Below are 18249 nucleotides of genomic sequence, written 5' to 3' on the forward strand. Positions count from 1 at the left end.
GACCAGTCAGCTTAACTTCTGTACCCAGAAAGATAATGGAGCAAGTAATTAAACAATCAATTTGCCAACATCTAGAAGATAACGTGATAAGTAACAATCAGCATTGATTTGTCAAGAACAAATCTTGTCAAACCAACCTGATAGCTTTCTTTGACACGGTGACAAGCCTTGTGGATGGGGGGAAGCGATAGACATGGTATATCTTGACTTTCGTAAAGCTTTTGATACTGTCTCGCATGACTGTCTCAAACAAACTAGGGAAATGCAACCTAGATGGAGCTACTATAAGGTGAGTGCAAAGCTGGCTGGAAAACCGTTCCCAGAGAGTAGTTATCAATGATTCAGAGTCATGCTGGAAGGGCATAACGAGGGGGGTTCTGTTCAATATCTTTATCAATGATTCAGATAATGGTAGAGAGAGTACACTTATAAAGTTTGGGGACAATACCAAGCTGGGAGGAGTTGCAAGTGCTTTGGAGGATAGGATTAAAATTCAAAATGATCTGGGCAAACTGGAGAAATGGTCTGAAGTAAATAGGATCAAATTCAATAAGGACAAATGCAAAGTACTCCATTTAGGAAGAAACAATCCGTTGCACACATACAAAATGGGAAATGACTGCCTAGGATGGAGTACTGTGGAAAGGGATCTGGTGGTCATAGTGGACCACAAGCTAAATATGAGTCAACAGTCTAAAACTGTTGCAAAAAAAGCAAACATCATTCTGGGATGTATTAACAGGAGTACTGTAAGCAAGACATGAGAAGTAATTCTTCTGTTCTACTCCGTGCTGATTAGGCCTCAACTGGAGTATTGTGTCCACTTCTGGGCGCCACATTACAGGAAAGATGTGGACAAATTGGAGAAAGTCCAGAGAAGAGCAACAAAAATTATTAAAGGTCTAGAAAACATGAATTATGAGGGAAGATTGAAAAAGTTGGGTTTGTTTAGCCTGAAAAAGAGAAGACAGAGGGGACATGATAACAGTTTTCAAGTACATACAAGGTTGTTACAAGGAGGAGGGAGAAAAAAATTTCTTCTTAACCTCTGAGACTAGGACAAGCAGCACTATGGGCTTAAAGTGCAGCAAGGGAAGTTTAGGTTGGACATTAGGAAAAACTTCCTGTTAGGTTGGTTAAACACTGGAATAAATTGCCTAGGGAGGTTGTGGAATCTCCATCATTGGAGATTTTTAAGAGCAGGTTAGACAAACACCTGTCAGGAATGGTCTAAATAATACTTAGTCCTGCAGGGGACTGGACTAGATGACTTCTCAAGGTCCCTTCCAGGCCTATAATTCTATGATAGATGGATCATGGGTTGACAGTCACTTTCCCAGTGGCATCCAAGTCAGTCCAAATTTCATGCCCAACACGCCCCTTGAAGGGATGTTAAACCAAGACCCAGACAAGCTACCAGGCAGGGTAAGGAAAAAAGAAAGCTAAATGCAACTGGCTTTGGAACTCTTTAGCTAAGCACAAAGCTACAGCAGTTTAGAAAACAGCTTCCCAACACAGTTTAATGCTGCTAAGTGACATCAGCTGCAGCTCACCCATGCTAAGCAGCACTGGGCTGTGTCGGTATTTGGATGGGAGACTCTCAAGGAAGAGCCGAGTGCCCTGGGAAGTTGCATTAATAATCCATTTGATAACATGTTCCCTCTGAGCCAGCACTGAGCCAGTGTCCCAGAACGGAGTTAGGGAGTGCTGTGCTGCTGGAGACGCCAACTTTTAGATGAAAAGCAAAATCAAGGTTACAACCACTTCAAGAGCCCACTGTGCTTTCTGCAAGAGTAGGGATGCTAACCCTGGCGTCCTAGCTCATTCCAGCTCATGTTATTACATTACACCCACCTATCACCCTTGGCATTTCCATTCCGATATTCAGTTTTCCTTTCTGACCTACACTGGTAAGCAACTACTCATGCTCAAAATGCTTTACAAACCTCAGGCCCAGTCCTGCTCTCACTCACAGCAATAGGAGTTTGGCCACTGACTTCAATAAGAGCAGGATGAGCCTCCTGATCTATCTAAAATACAGGCTGAAAAAAATCCACCTCTTCCTGGGACACAAGCCGAGATAATTCTCAACAGGCTTATATTTCTATGGGAGAAATCAGAGGAATTTTTCTGATGACTCCTTTGTATTCCAGATACAAACATTATTGATTGTAGTAAAACATGTGCCCACGTAGCAAAATCTGTGAATTTACATGAATATACACCAGTAAAACTGGTGTAACGGGGCAGAGAAACAGGTCCAAATTATTCAGCATAGACAGAAGCAAAATTTCTCTATATTTGTTCTCTCTGATCTTCGGTAGTCTTCTGTGTATCAAGAGTTACAGTTAAATTCTGCCCTTGGAAATGCACATCCAATTCCCACTAGGCCAAATTCTACTCCAAGTTACACAACTCCCACTAAATTCAATGGGCCAAACCCTCCCCTCAGATACATGCATGCTGCTGGAGGAAGCTGTATGTGAATACCTAAAGGCAGAATTTAAACAAACGAGAAATGCCTGCACATATCTTAAGTGCAGAATTTAGTGCTCAGTATTGTGCGATATAAACCCAGGTGGTTCTTCATTCATCTCCCTGCCCCTTGATTCAATATTAAAAAGCATAACTCTGCACTGACTCTGCATGTCAGATTCATGGTTCATGTTCAGCGAAAGGCAATTTTGATCTCTGCTAAATGTGACTGAAGCAAGGAATGTGCAAAAGGCAGAAGAGGCTATTTCAGTAAAAAGACTCATTTTTTCCTCTTTTTCCCCTCCTGTGAAAGTGCAATGGGAAAGAGTATCATCCGACTTCCAAGGGATCCTGTGGTGAACCAACCCATCTGAAATAATTCTGTGAGCCCTGCCTGCTGTGGGTCTCTGCCAGCTTATTCAACACCCTCCTAACACAAAGAGCAGCACAGAAAGGAGAGCGTTGTCCTCTTGTGAAACGGCCAGCATTCCCATTTTTGTTACATTCCCTGCCCCCTCATTAAAACAACCAGCTCCATTTGTTTTCCAGAATTTACCTTTTCTAAAACTGAGTACTCATGAAAGGCAAAACCTTAACAGCCCAGGAGAAAGAAGCTTTTACATCACGTACAGGCAAGGAAGGAGCAGTGTCAGCTGTCCCACACTGCTTGCCAGGTTGCCTCAACTCCAGCCTGTAGGGATGGTCCCCTAGGATGAGTGATAGTTTAGGCCGGGATTTCTAAAGGAGTCTATGGGAGTGAGGCACCCAACTTGTAATGGAATTCCATGGGATTTATGGAGGCGTGCAACTCTTTTAGGCTTAATTTGAAAATCCCAGCCACAGTCTCTAGGCTCAGTCCAAACCTAAAAGCCCCCCAGCTTCAGTGTTTAGACTGCGATCAAAGGCTGCTCATGGGGTTGGGGGTTAGGAGCGAAGTACAGCGTGAAACTGGAGTGACACAACCAAGCCATTTCACACAGGCCACCCAACGGCCATTAGATGGCAACACAGTTCAGCCACCACTGAACTACACTGGAACCAGTGATCTAGCAATAGCAGGTCCGACATCCCCTCTACCGGGTTGGGAACACAAACAAAATAAAAACTTGTTGGTGCTTCAGAATCCAACAGTATAAACAAAAGGGAACACCACCACCACCACCACCACCCCAGTCTAATTTCAGGCAGCTTGAAACACAAAAAGTAACATTAAAAAAAAATTTAAGTCCTATCCTCAGTTGGTATAAATCAGTCTGGCTCTGTTTACTGTCAATAGCGTGAGGCCAGTTTTCGTCTGCTGAGGAGGCATTCTCAGGTTTAATAGATTGAAGTATTATTGGTAACACAGATTACTTAAGCCATTTTGAGCCTGGCTTTCCTCTCGCTTATACCATTGTAACTGCCTTGACGTCACCGGAATTACTCCCGATTCACCCTAGCGTCAGCAGCAGCAGAACCAGGTCTATTCTTTTAAATAGCAATGTCCTTTGAAAGAGGTGTGTCTCAGTTACCATCAGCTACCCAAGGGGTAGATTTGGATCTGAGGAATAATTCAGTTCAGCGAACTCCCCTTGCATGTTGACAAGTGTTACGGGTGATGACACTAACTCTGTTAGTGTTTGATAAGCAGATGCTGAGATCTCCTCATGAAGAAGAGGTGGGATCCTTACCGGCTTTACCAGTGGCACCATGGAAATAGAGGCTGCTCTCGCTGCATCTACCACTCAAATACGGGACTCAGACGAACTTTGAAGCAGCTTTTAGTGAGAATATCAGACAGATAAAGGTCACAAAGGAGCAGAAAGCACTTCTTAACCACCCAGTCATCACAAAGAAATCCATGTACAAACATTGTCTGAGTGACTAAGGACAAAAACATATGCCATTTGTGTACACACTTTTAATTAAAATTGCACAATTCCAATGAGTTGTAATTGCAGTCAATAAAAAGAGGATACACTGTGTTTATGCACACACCTTTCCTACAATGGTGTCAACACACTGCAATCTTTCATTAAGCCTCATCATGCCCCTGCAAGGCAGCGCAGTATTATCCCCATTTTACTGAGGAAGGAATTGGAGCAGGGTGAAGTGACTTGTTCAGCATCCGTCACATAGTGAGCCTCTGTTGGCACCCGAGTTGGCAACATACTCAAAAATTCCTCATCACCAGCCCTAACGCTCTCCTCTGCCATTCCAAATGCCATTCTCTGTCTTGAGTACTCCACTGGCCTGATTCAAAGCCCAAGGAAGTCGACAGAAATACACGTTGACCTTAAGGGGCTTTGGATCAAGCCCTTTATAAACTTCTCAAGTTCGGCCTCCTGCCTCCCTATCCGTTCAAGCAGCTACATTCATCCCTGGCGTCATTCCAGGATGTAATGGAGTTAAACCAGGAAAGAATTTGGCCCACGAGTGCATGTGTAAGTGCACATTTATAGCATCACCAGATTCCTATTTGCAACCCACAGGGTTTCACAAGCTAAAACGCATTCTCTGTTTGAAACATCTAAATGCAGCAAACCTACCAAATAAGAAAAACAAAGTGCTGTCCTGAGTGCAGAATAAACTTTTCCTGGTTATACAAGGGGGTGGGAGGGGGGGTATCTTAGTAGCTAAGGACAAAAACATACCATGCCATTAGTTCATATACTTCTAAGTAAAAATGTGCAATTTGAATTACACTCAAAAAACAACCCATGTATCTATATCATCGTAACTACACCACAGGGAAAGAGATTCAACATGGGGAAAATTCCCTACTCATCTACAGTGGAGATCAGGCAACAGAGAGTCATACAGTAGTCATGGTTGTGCCTGTATTAAACTGTGTAGGTAACAAGAATCATAAAGGAAATCCTAATCCATTGGCGAAAGGGCCCTAAAACGGGCACACAGATATGTGTGGAGCTCAATCATGCACGCAGGTTCTGACCAGCAACATCCCCTCTCTTCCTCCCCACCCATGTCAGACACACACACCTTCCACCCAGATTATTTGAGCTCCTAGCAACAATGGTAAAAGGTACATAATTGCCATTGCCAGAGTAGGCATACATACAAATGCACCGACCGCACCTGTGGCCTTTATGTGCTGGCCCCTCTACATGCCTTGTGGGGAGAAGTTTTGGGAGCAGGCAGATTCAAATGTTTTCTATTTTATGCTCCCCCATCCCTTTGTTCACAGTTTGTGAGACTACTTGGCAGCCAGTATATGCCCATACATAAAATATAAACACTGGAAGATTAATACGTCCAGTGAAAGGACGCAGTCTGTGGCTTCAGGGCCAGATTCTGCTGGCACTTACAATGGTGTAAATCCCACTGGAGCCAGTGGAGTTCAGATTTGGTTCAAAGTCATTTTCATTAAGGGATTACAGGGTTTATTTCACCCTGCATTTTTCTCTTCTTTCATAGCTGTTGGAAGGCTAGCTTTAAATCCTTACATGACAACAAAAAATCAACACTTCATCAAAGTGCTGACTGGAAGTAAGCTTTCCCAAATGTTTAGAAGCGTTTGCCATGTAAACCAAAATCTGATTAGCAAGCAATAATGTGCATTTAATTCTGTGTGTGCAAGGAAAAAAACAGTGAAATTGACTTTACTGACTTACCCTGTTAGTCCCATGTTGTAGGATCATGCCAACAGTGTAAGGGACCCCAAGAAACCCCCCCACAATATTTGATAATTTAATTCTCCAAGGATCAATAGAGTAATTCATATAAATGACACAGGATTTGAGTCTCACCTTATTTACACCAGTATAAAATCAGTTGCCCAGTGATGTAAGATCAGAAATAGGGCCACAATACATAGAACAAAATATTGAGGAATGTACAAGGAACTCCAATATTTTATCTACTATGACAGGTTTCAGAGTAACAGCCGTGTTAGTCTGTATTTACAAAAAGAAAAGCTCACGAAAGCTTATGCTCAAATAAATTGGTTAGTCTCTAAGGTGCCACAAGTACTCCTTTTCTTTTATCTACTATGGACCTGCAAATACCCACATAAGTAACTTTACTTATGTGAGTAATCCCATTGACTAAAATTACTCAAAGGTGTTTGTAGAATCAGGTCCTCAATCCTGAAGCCTACCAGATCCACAAAACCTACTAACCTATGCACGATGGGAGCAGCAGGGTTTCAAAAATCACATCTAAACTCCTGATACAAAAGCCTAATTAGCCTATGCTCCCTGTGGATTACTGAAGAAACAAGGAGGAAAACATTAAATAACTTCAAAGTAAATAATGACAAATAAAAAAATATTAAGAAATTGGATGTGACTGGAATATAGCTAGAAAACATCAGGTAAGCAAGATACAGTCCAACAAAGAGACAATAAATCCATTTATTTTGACTGTAAACTCTCTAGGGTAGGAAGCGCCATCTTGTTTTGCCTCTGTACAGCACCTAGCACAATAGAGCTGAGGAAGCGTTGTTCTAAGTACCTGCTGTAGCAGGGAGTTCGTTGCCGTAGGCCTCATGAACAGGTCGGATTATGAACAGAAGGCTGCCAGGCAATTCTCCAACACCACATTCTACAGGCCACTATCCTCCAGTCCCAAAAGAAACTACGCTATCTGCTCAACAAACTCCCTGCTACAGCACGGGAACAAATCTATACAGACACACCCCTAGAGCCCCGACCAGGGGTATTTTATCTGCTACCCAAGATCTGGAAATCCTGGACGCCCCATCATCTCAGGCATTGGCACTCTTACAGCAGGATTATCTAGCTATTTGGACTCTCTCCTCAGGCCCTCCGCTACCAGCACTCCCAGCTATCTTCGAGACACCACCGACTTCTTGAGACAACTACAATCCATCGGTGATCTTCCTGAAAACACCATCCTGGCCACCATGCACGTAGAAGCTCTTTACACCAATATTCCACACAAGGATGGACTACAAGCTGTCAGGAACAGTATCCCCGATGAGGCCACGGCACACCTGGCTGAGCTTTGTGACTTTGTCCTCACCCACAACCATTTCAGATTTGGGGATAACTTATACCTTCAAGTCAGCAGCACTGCTATGGGTACCCGCATGGCCCCACAGTATACATTTTTATGGCTGACTTAGAACAACACTTCCTCAGCTCTCATTCCCTAGCGCCCCTCCTTTACTTGTGCTCCACTGAAGACATCTTCATCATATGGACCCATGGGAAAGAGGCCCTTGAAGAATTCCACCTGAATTTCAACAATTTCCACCTCACCATCAACCTGAGCCTGGATCAGTCCACACGAGAGATCCACTTCTTGGACACTACAGTGAAAATAAGTGATCGTCACATAAACACCACCCTATACCAGAAACCTACTGACCACTATACTTACCTACATGCCTCCAGCTTCCATCCAGGATACATCACACAATCCACTGTCTACAGCCAAGCCCTAAGATACAATCGTATTTGCTCTAATCCCTCAGACAGAGACAAACACCTACAAGATCTCTATCAAGCATTCTTAAAACTACAATACCCACCTCGGGAAGTGAGGAAACAGATTGACAGAGCGAGACGGGTACCCAGAAGTCACCTACTATAGGACAGGCCCAACAAGGAAAACAACTGAACACCACTGGCCCCCAGCTAAACCCTCTCCAGCACATCATCAACGATCTACAACCTATCCTGGAAAACGATTCCTCACTCTCACAGACCTTGGGAAGCAGGCCAGTCCTCGCTTACAGACAGCCCCCCAACCTGAAGCAAATACTCACCAGCAACTACACACCACACCACAGAAACACTAACCCAGGAACCAATCCCTGTAACAAACCCAGTTGCCTATTCTGTCCCCATATCTACTCTAACGACATCATCAGAGGACCCAACCACACCAGCCACACCATCAGGGGCTCATTCACCTGCACATCTACTAATGCGATATATGCCATCATGTGCCAGCAATGCCCCTCTGCCATGTACACTGGCCAAACTGGATGGTCTTTACGTAAAAGAATAAATGGATACAAATCAGACGTCAGGAATGGTAACGTACAAAAGCCAATCTCCCTGGACATTCAATAACAGATTGAAAAGTAGCCATCCTTCAACAAAAAAAACTTCAAAAACAGACTTCAAAGAGAAACTGCAGAGCTACAGTTCATTTGAAAACTTAACACCATTACTCTGCGCTTGAGTAAGGACTAGGAGTGGCTCACTACAAAAGCAATTTCCCCTCTCTTGGTATTGACACCTCCTCATCAATTATTGGGAGTGGACAACATCCACCCTGACTGAATTGGCCCTGTCATCACTGGTTCTCCACGTGTAAGGTAACTCCCTTCTCTTCATGTGTCAGTATATTTATGACTGTATCTGTAATTTTCACTCAGTGCATCAGAAAAAAGTGTTTTTTTACCCACGAAAGCTTATGCCCAAATAAATCTGTTAGTCTTTACAGTGCAACTGAACTCCTCATTGTTTTTGTGGATACAGACTAATACAGCTACCCCTCTGATACTAAATTCTCACACACACTCACAAAATATCATTACGGTACAGTGATCATGATTAAGATGTCAACAGTTACCACACAGCTGTACCCGCAATATTTCCCTGTATTTGGAATATGCATTACTATTATTATTTAATATTTATATTACAGTAGCACTCAGAGACCCCCAGTCAGGATCAGGGCCCTAATATGCAACACACCCTACAGAATTAGATAATGCTTACATTTACAGTGGAGGAGGCCATATAAATAGATGGGTTAAATTAAAGTTCAGTCCCTGCTCCTATGTGTTTTTACAACCTAAGGCCCCGATGCTGCAAAGATTCATACACATGGTTAAATGAATGCATATGAGTAGCACCATTTGAGTTTATTGGGATTACTTGCATGCACAGCTGTTTAGTAACTGTTAACAAATGCTGAATTTTTAACAACACCCACAACAGATCACATCATGAAGCCTATAATTTGACTGTCCTTTTAAGCATTGCAATTTTGCTATACCGTGTGGCGTGTCCACCTCTCCCTCCATATTCTTTTTGGGCATTTAATGGTCTGAGTTGTAATTAATACAGCAGCAGCTGCAGTTATTAGAATATGCCCTCACAGTAGAGGAACAGTATATGCTTCCAGTTTTCAATCCCTTGTGACCCGGCACCTCCTTCCACCGCTAATAAAATATGGCTATTATGGTGGCATGTGCATGGTTTGGGAAGCTGCTCTTACGAACATCACTTTTATACGTTGCTAATGTTTTTATACTCGATTTGATGGTTGGGTTTGGTTTGGTTACTGTGGTATGCGTGGAAATGGAACTGACTTGCCGTCCCAGAATTCTACCAACTATCTCTACAGATGTAGTTCTCACCACAATAATTTTTGAATCTCAAGTGTTTTGCATTACACAGAATTTGGAATTTGCAGTAACTGTTTAAAAGGAAAGACAAAGGACTGTTATATTCCTGCCTTTCACCCTTTAAAGAATGGGAGAGCAGGGCAGGTGACAGGAGAGAAAGGATATTCACAAACACCTTTGAAATTAACAGGTAATGGAATAATTATATACATGGTTTTCTACTAAATATATTTATTTCCTTCAGGTTTGATTTGGTCCCTTCTCAATATGGACTCAAAACTGGCTCTGGATCACGGGTGCAGCTTAATGGGCTGGATTGCGTTCTGGAAAGGTGCACACCAGCATGAGGGCTGCCGTACCCTTTAAAAAGGTGCAGCATGAACTGCCCCTGCTCCAGTGGCCAGCATGGAAGGGGTTGGTGCCACAGCCTGCCTGCCCCATTGTAATGAATGTTGTAATATTTAACACTTGTATACGGTTTTTCATTCATAGACGAGCAAGTATCTTTAACCCCATGTCACAAATGGGAAGACTGAGGAACAGATTTCCCTAAAATCACCGAGAGTCAGTAGCAGAGATAACAGAACCGAGGTCTCCTGAGTCCCAGCTTGCAGCCTTATCTGCTCGATGACAGAGGCCCTCCCACTTAGAGATGTACAGCACCTGTCAGAATTTGACAAGCCCAGTCTGGGAGTGCATGACCAAGAATGTGGTTTCTACTTACAGAGGAGAGAGATGGATTCTGCCTGTTCCTATTAAGCATCTAAGCAGGGCTTGCCAAATCTAGTGTGAAATTTCTAGTTCCTTACAAGATTAATAGGTTTGAAAGAAAATGATCAATTACCTATAAATATAAGCAATAACGCAAGCTAAGTCAAAAACCTTGCAATTTTCTCGTACTTATGGATTAAAAATGTTACTTAACCTGGTGACTGAAGTTTCCACATATGTGCATCAGAGATCATAATACTTAACTCTCTTCGTAAAACAATGTAAAATCCACAGATGAAAGGCGCTATGTAAGTGCAGAGGATAATTACTGTTATTCCAAACTTTCTGATGCTTGCGCATTACTATTCAGCGAAACACAGCATGGACCTCTGCAGGACTCGATGTGGTGACTTTAATTGTAATCTAGATCTCCTAATGGATGCCACAACGGCTAAGGATCTGTCAGTACTGGCAGAAATCTTTTCAGGGGTTTGGACAGAAATACTCAAAATGATACGTGGCAGCATCGTTCTGAGCTGCAGTAATCCGCTGTATCACAAAGAATGTCAAACTCAGACCAAAGAGAACCTACTGCAAGATGCATTCATTTCAGAATTCCAAGGGAGAATTCATCTTTCTAAGTACTGAATGGAATAACTGTCTTGTACTTAAGGCCCTAGACTAGAACCTAGGAGATCTGGGTTCAGATTCTGGATCTGCCAAAGATGCCTATTATGTAACAATGTCTCTGTGCCTCTTCCCCACCTGTAAAAACCGGGTAATGTTACTTCCTATGTCCACCTTGTCTATTTACATTATAACCTCTTCCCAGCATGGACTGTCTCTTACTATGTTTATGTCCAGTGCCTAGCACAATGGGCCCATGATCTTGGTTGGAGCTTCTAAATGTTGCTAAATACAACACAATAATATACTTGATCCCTAGAGTGGGCAGCCATGCTAATTCTGTACTTCGCAGACAGCTGCTTGCTTAGAGTTCTTACAGGGACAGCCCCTACAGTCAGTGGTGAGGTCAAAGGGACTGACTGGTCATGTGCCCTGTACTTTCAATGATCAGTGAAATGAAGCTGCTACAGTGTCTGGAAAGAACTCACTTCAGAACCTGGTCTTCCTACGCACAGCTAAACATTCCAGCGCTGAAGAGATTCTCTCCAAAAACCTCTCTGATCACCGCCCTGTAATTTCATCATTCATTCAACCTTATCATTTGGTTGAAATGACCTAGTATTACACAGCAGGAAAACAGCGAGTAAGCTAAATATGTACCTCCTTAAATAAGGATAGAAACATAGCACCTGAACGGTGTTAGTCACCTACATTCTAAAAGCCTAAATCAATATACCAAGTCTTGCTGGGTCCATCTGCAGGACCACACCTATTAACACAGAGCTTTCAAGAGCATTTGCTGTACCTGAAATCTGATCAGAGAAACTACATACAGACAGACAGATCCCTGCCCAGCACATGCGCCCACACACCAGTAAAACCTACCACCTCTCCCTCCCAACAAAACTTCTATAAACTTCTTCCATTTCCTGCACTTATGTTCCCACCCAGTCACACTGAACACAATCAACATAGGAAAGAAGGTGGAAGCCCTTGTCAAACCCTCCCATTCACAGTCTCACCCAGCCTCACCTTCCTTCCCATTCAGTCACATGACTGTGATACCTACAGTGAATGATCACTTGTAGAAGTCACCAAAAAAGTAATAAATATGTTCATCTGTCTCTTAGTGTAATTTAGCAGCTGGAAAGAAGGAAGAGAAGCCACCACCCCAGTGGGCTTCCCCGACTCCGGTTCTGGGACCTCTGCACTAGAAAATACATTGCGGAAAATAACTCTGCATTGACATTCTTCCGCCTCCACGCTCAAGGGGAAGTCTATAATTCTATTTTATATTTGGATTGAATAGTTTAAGTTGTTTAACAAGCTTTCAAAGGCTCTTCTCTAGCTTTGCACATTGTTTAATCACTACACTACTTAACACAGTAAGGTAAATAAAGAGGTGCCTTGCCCCACAAGCACCAGCAACAATCTGAGAACAGTTTCATCTGTCTCTGTAAACCAGTTTGCACAGGTGGATCCAAATCTTTCTAGCCACTTGGAACAGAGGATTTGCCACACTAGAGCTAAAGGGGCAGATCCTTACCTGGGATAAACTTGCACAGCTCCATTGACTTCAAGCTGAGGATCTGGCCCATAAAAACAAGTTTGCCCCACCAATGCCCAGTACCTGATGATTCAGAAGGAAGGGAACAAAAAATCCATTACATACATGACTGTGAAAAACTGATCAGGAAGGAAGGTTAGCTGGGTTCTTTCCTGCCCTTGCGGTAAACAGTTTATGTCTTGAAGCATCGTATCTGATTACCCTTTGTGGTCTATGTGGTCACAGCAGCCAACCACCAGGGTAAGGGCACATGATAAATGCTATTTCACTGAAGCCAGTTTGAACTGGAATCATCTCCCTCCTCATGGAAGAGATGAATTTAGTCCTTGCTAAAAAGCAGTTGCTTGTTCTAATTTAAAATCTTAACTGTGAATCTGACACAATTTAAAAGTGGGAGTTTTAATGATGGCTAAGCCCTTGCCCCACAGAATTAGTTTGTGCTGCAAATTTCCCACACTATAATTTCACTAGCTCCCACAAAATCCCTGACCAAGAAAAGAAACCCACGGCTTCCTATTTATGCTCATGTGTATGTGCACATGTAAGTCCTGTATCTCTTTACAGCAGTTTTCCATTTGTTCCAGGATTAATATCTTCCTCCAGAGCAACAGTGACAGACAGGCACAAATAATAATCAGGAAGATGTGAATTCAGTAGCTCTGACAACAGTCCAGTTTGAAAGTGCATAGCACCTAGTGGAAACAAAGGAGTGACTTCAATTCCAGTAACTAGGGTTGCCAACCCTCCAGGATTGTTCTGGAGTCTCCAGGAATTAAAGATTACTCTTTAATTAAAGATTGTGTCATGTGATGAAACCTCCAGGAACATGTCCAACCAAAACTGGCAACGCTGCCAGAAGCATCCACATGGGCCCTGATACAGCAAGGCGCTTAAGTATGTGTGTAACTAAGAACATGAGTATGCTGACTGACTTAACTCTTGGTAGCCAATGAGACTCCTCACGTGTTTAAAATAGGGCTACCGCGTGATTTAAGAAATTAATTGTGATTAATCACGTGATTAAAAAAATTAATCACAGTTAATGTCCTGTTAAACAACAGAATACCATTTTAAATATTTTTGGATGTTTTCTACATTTTCAAATATATTAATTTCAATTACAGCACAGAATACAAAGTGTACAGTGCTCACTTTATATTTATTTTTTATTACAAATATTTGCACTGTAAAAAACAAAAAAAAATTATTCTTCAATACACCTCATACAAGTACTGTAGTGCAATCTCTTTATCATGAAAGTTGAACCTACAAATGTAGAATTATGTACAAAAAAACCGGCATTCAAAAATAAAACAATGTAAAACTTTAGCATCTACAAGTCCACTCAGTCCTACTTCTTGGTCAGCCAATCACTCAGACAAACAAGGTTGGTTACAATTTGCAGAAGATAATGCTGCCTGTTTCATGTTTACAATGGCACCTGAAAGTGAGAACAGGTGTTCACATGGCACTGTTGCAGCTGGTGTTGCAAGATATTTACGTGCCAGATGCGCTAAAGATTCATATGTCCCTTCATGCTTCAGCCACCATTCCAGGGGACATGCATCCAAGCTGATGATACTCATTAAAAAAATAATGAGTCAGTTAAATTTGGGACTGTACTCCTTGGAGGGAGAATTGCATGTCTCCTACTCTGTTTTACCCGCATTCTGCATATATTTCATGTGATAGCAGTCTCGGATGATGACCCAGCACATGTTCGTTTTAAGAACACCTTCACAGCAGATTTGACAAAACGCAAAGAAGGTAACGATGTGAGATTTCTAAAAATAGCTACAGCATTCGACCCAAGGTTTAAGAATCTGAAGTGCCTTCCCAAATCTGAGAGGGACGAGATGTGGAGCAAGCTTTTAGAAATCTTAAAAGAGAAATATTCTGATGCAGAAACTACAGAACTAGTTAGCTCAAAGCCCAGGGCATTTCCACTGTGAATCGTACTGTTCATGAATTCTAACTCTGCCAGAAGGAGTTGTTTCAGACACGACCTTAACAGAGAAATCTATCTGCTCACGATTTTTTAATTTTTTTTTTTAAACAAAATCTTATTGGCCACTTTTTATTTTTGTTTTGAATCTTATAAATTAACAGTATAGGTCAAGGATGCTTGTTTAAACTTCTCTAAACAGCTTTGTTCTCCAAATACAATTTTCAAGGTTATAATCATCCTTAATATAATAAGCTGCCTCCTTTTGCCATATTAAAAATTATATATTAACATTCAAATTTTACTATTTGAAAATCAGACAGTTATACTGTCTGCAAATTAACTTTTATGTATTTACAGCTACATATAGGAATATTGCAATGGCGCCATACTACGAGCTGACGCAAAGAGAACCTGATATATTCATAGCCCCAATCCTACAAGCACTTAAACATGGGAATAACGTTATATGCACTAGTAGTAGATAAGTATCTGTTTTATTGTTGGCTTCTTTGTTCTGAAAGCCCACGTTCATAGTGTCTGACATCCCTAGGGATGTACTTTCATGCAGTCTTCCACACCACAGAGACAAATACACCATAATACTCATATGTCAGAGTAATACTACAGATGATGTCTAATTGATGGCCGTTGACACCATGTGTCACCCTTGGATAAACTCTCTGCCTGAGAATCCCAGCTGTGCACCCATTTAATCTACAATGCAAGGCAAAATTCTGCAACCACCCTGTGCTATATCCCCCCTTTGGTCTGCTCCTTTCTTCGTTTCAAATGTTTTATTATCCTTTTTCTTTTCCCTTCCCTATTCACAGTCAAAGCCCAGGAGATGACACAAGCCTTTGTAAAGACCATGAAAGCAGCAGCCACCTAAGCAAAAGGCTTCTGGTTAGATCCTAGGCCTGGTCTACACTACAGCATTTGATCAACATATGCCGCATTAGGTCAAATTTATAATGTGCGTGTCTACGCTACCGAGCCCTTTCCGCTGATCTAAAGGGCTTGTAAAATTGACACCTGTACTCCACCTCGGCGAGAGGAGTAGCACTAGAGTCGACCTTCCCAAGTCGAATTAGGGGTAGTGTAGACACAAAGCTGTGTAATTCAACAGGTTTGGGCTCCGGGAGGTGTCCCAGAGTGCTCCAATGTGACCGCTCTGGACAGCGCTTTCAACTCCACTGCACTTCAGCCAGGTTCACAGGAAAAGCCCCAGGAACTTTTGAATTTAATTTCCTGTTTGATCAGCATGGAAAACTCACCAGCACAGCTGACCATGCCTTCCCAGGACCGCAAATGCACTCCAGAATGGAGCATACAGGAGACACTGGATTTGATTATTGTGTGGGGAGAAGAGTCTGCGCAGGCAGAGCTCCAAACCAGCAGAAGAAATGCTGACATCTATGCCAAAATCGCACATGGCATGGGGGACAAAGGCTACACCAGGGACATGCAGTAGTGCCGCGTGAAAATAAAGGAGTTCAGGCAAGCGTACCAGAAGAGGCGAACAGTCACTCTGATTCTGAGCCACAGACATGCCGCTTCTATGAGTGGCTGTATACGATTCTAGGCGGGGAACCCACCAGTACCCCAACACTCTCTGTGGATACCTTCTGGGGCCCCAGGCAAAAACAAGGAGGGCATTGTTCAGGAGGAAGAATGCACAGCAGGCAAGCAGAGGATCCATTCTCCCCGACTGCCAGGACCTTTTCAAAATTCTGGAGTCAGTCCCCTCCCAGGATCCACTGTTGCGGGACCGTGATGCGGGGAAGGCACCTCTGGTGAGTACACACTTGTAGTCACACTACAGGGGTTAAATGCAATTGTGGTTAATGTTTAATCGGAGATAAACAATTGGGATACAGTGGCGGCCAGTCCAGCTATGCAAAGGGTGCTCCCCGGAAAAGCCTGTTTATGTGCCAAGAGTTTCCCCACCAAAAAATGTCCCCGGGTGTGCCCTGACACTACTTACCCTTTCTTGTGTGTTTACCATGCCTGCCTGCAAACCCAAATCTGTTGCCCAGTGCTCTGCCATGTGTTGTACTTTACTGGTAGACACTTCTTTTAAAAGACAAAATGTGGCTGTGTACTTCAGGGAATGTATTTACTGCTGTGAGGCATTTCATTCATTGTAAGAGTTAACCTTGTGTTTTCAACAATGTATGTTTTTCCTTGCAGCTGCAACCTTGTGCTTCCTCCACACCAGCACAAAGGCTGTCCTGGATTAAAAGGAGAAAAAAGCGGACAAGGGAAGATTTGATGCATTCCTCCGAGACTGACGGGACCCAGCTGAATGCATGGAGGTTTACACTATCGGAGAACATGCGCACTGACCAAGAGGGCAGGAAAGCATGCAGGGAACCAGAGCATAATACACAAGAGGAGATGTTGCAGTTTATGGGGGAGCAAACAGACATGTTGAGGTGTCTGGTTGAGGTGCAGGAAAGGCAGCTAGACCTTAGAGTCCCCCTGCATCCAATGATGAACCAGCTGCCCTCCTCACCAAGTTCCATATCCTCCTCTCTCCAGTCCTAGAATGCAGAGGGTGCGGGGAACTCCATTAGCCCTTGAACTCAACTCCAGGGGATGGTTCATGGAGCAGAAGGCTCTCATTCCCACAGCTTTGATTGCTAGACAGTGCAATTGTAGTAAGCTGCATGTCCGTGTCCTTGTCCCTCCCCCAATGTGTTATCAGGCCTTAGACCTGGGTTATCTTTGCTATTCATTACGGTCTCTGTTCAGTGTTTGTTAGCATAATAAAAATGCATGAATTGAGGACAAGAGGCTCTTTATTCACTGTGCACACTGTGTTTGGTGGGGTTTAGTTTACAGGGCAGTACATGCGAAAAAAGGGGCAGCTTGGTAAGGAACAACACACAGAACTGTCACATCAGTGTTGGATCATTCATGAAACTATTTTTCAAAGCCTCTCGGAGACACAGTGCATCTCAATGTGCTCTTCTTATTGCCCTGGTGTCTGCCTGCTCAAAATGGGCTGCCAGGCGATCTGCCTCAACCCCCCACCCTGCCAGAAACTTTCCCCCCTTACTTTCCCAGATATTATGGAGCACACAGCAAGCAGCAACAACGAGAATATTTCTTTCACTGAGGTCTAACCTAGTGAGTAAACTGCGCCAGCACTCCTTTAAACGTCCAAAGGCACATTCTACCACCATTCTGCACTTGCTCAGCCTATGGTTGAACTGCTCCGTATTGCTGTCCAGGCTGCCTGTGTACAGCTTCATGAGCCACGGGAGCAAGGGGTAGGCTGGGTCTCCAAGGATAGCTACTGGCATTTCAACATCGCTTACGGTAATTTTCCAGTCTGGAAAGAAAGTTTCTTCTTGAAGCTTTCTGAAGAGACGGGAGTTCCTAAAGATGCGCACGTTGTGTGCCTTTCCCAATTATCCCACGTTGATGTCGGTGAAACGGCCCTCGTGATCCACTAGCGCTTGCGACACCATTGCGTGTACTCTTTGGCAAGGCAGTCTGGTGCCAAGATGGGGATTTGTGTTCCGTCTATCGCCCCACCACAGTTAGGGAACCCCATTGCAGCAAAGCCACCCACTATGTCCTGCA

At 43.2% G+C, this 18249-nt stretch overlaps 1 protein-coding gene across 6 annotated transcripts in view; it reads right to left on the reverse strand.

Moving 5' to 3' along the window:
- MOB3B (MOB kinase activator 3B) overlaps window positions 1-18249 on the reverse strand; it is a 152800-nt gene that overhangs the window by 100916 nt on the left and 33635 nt on the right. Inside the window, exon 1 of one of the 6 annotated variants that reach the window (XM_043546769.1) lies at window positions 12690-12768. The exons of the other annotated variants lie outside the window; for them this stretch is intronic. The gene's annotated coding sequence lies outside the window, so the exon portion shown is untranslated. Of the gene's footprint in view, window positions 1-12689; window positions 12769-18249 lie in introns of those variants that run through there. 6 annotated transcript variants of the gene reach the window in all.

The sequence above is a fragment of the Chelonia mydas genome, chromosome 5 (genome assembly GCF_015237465.2).
Source record: "Chelonia mydas isolate rCheMyd1 chromosome 5, rCheMyd1.pri.v2, whole genome shotgun sequence".
Taxonomy (NCBI): domain Eukaryota; kingdom Metazoa; phylum Chordata; order Testudines; family Cheloniidae; genus Chelonia; species Chelonia mydas.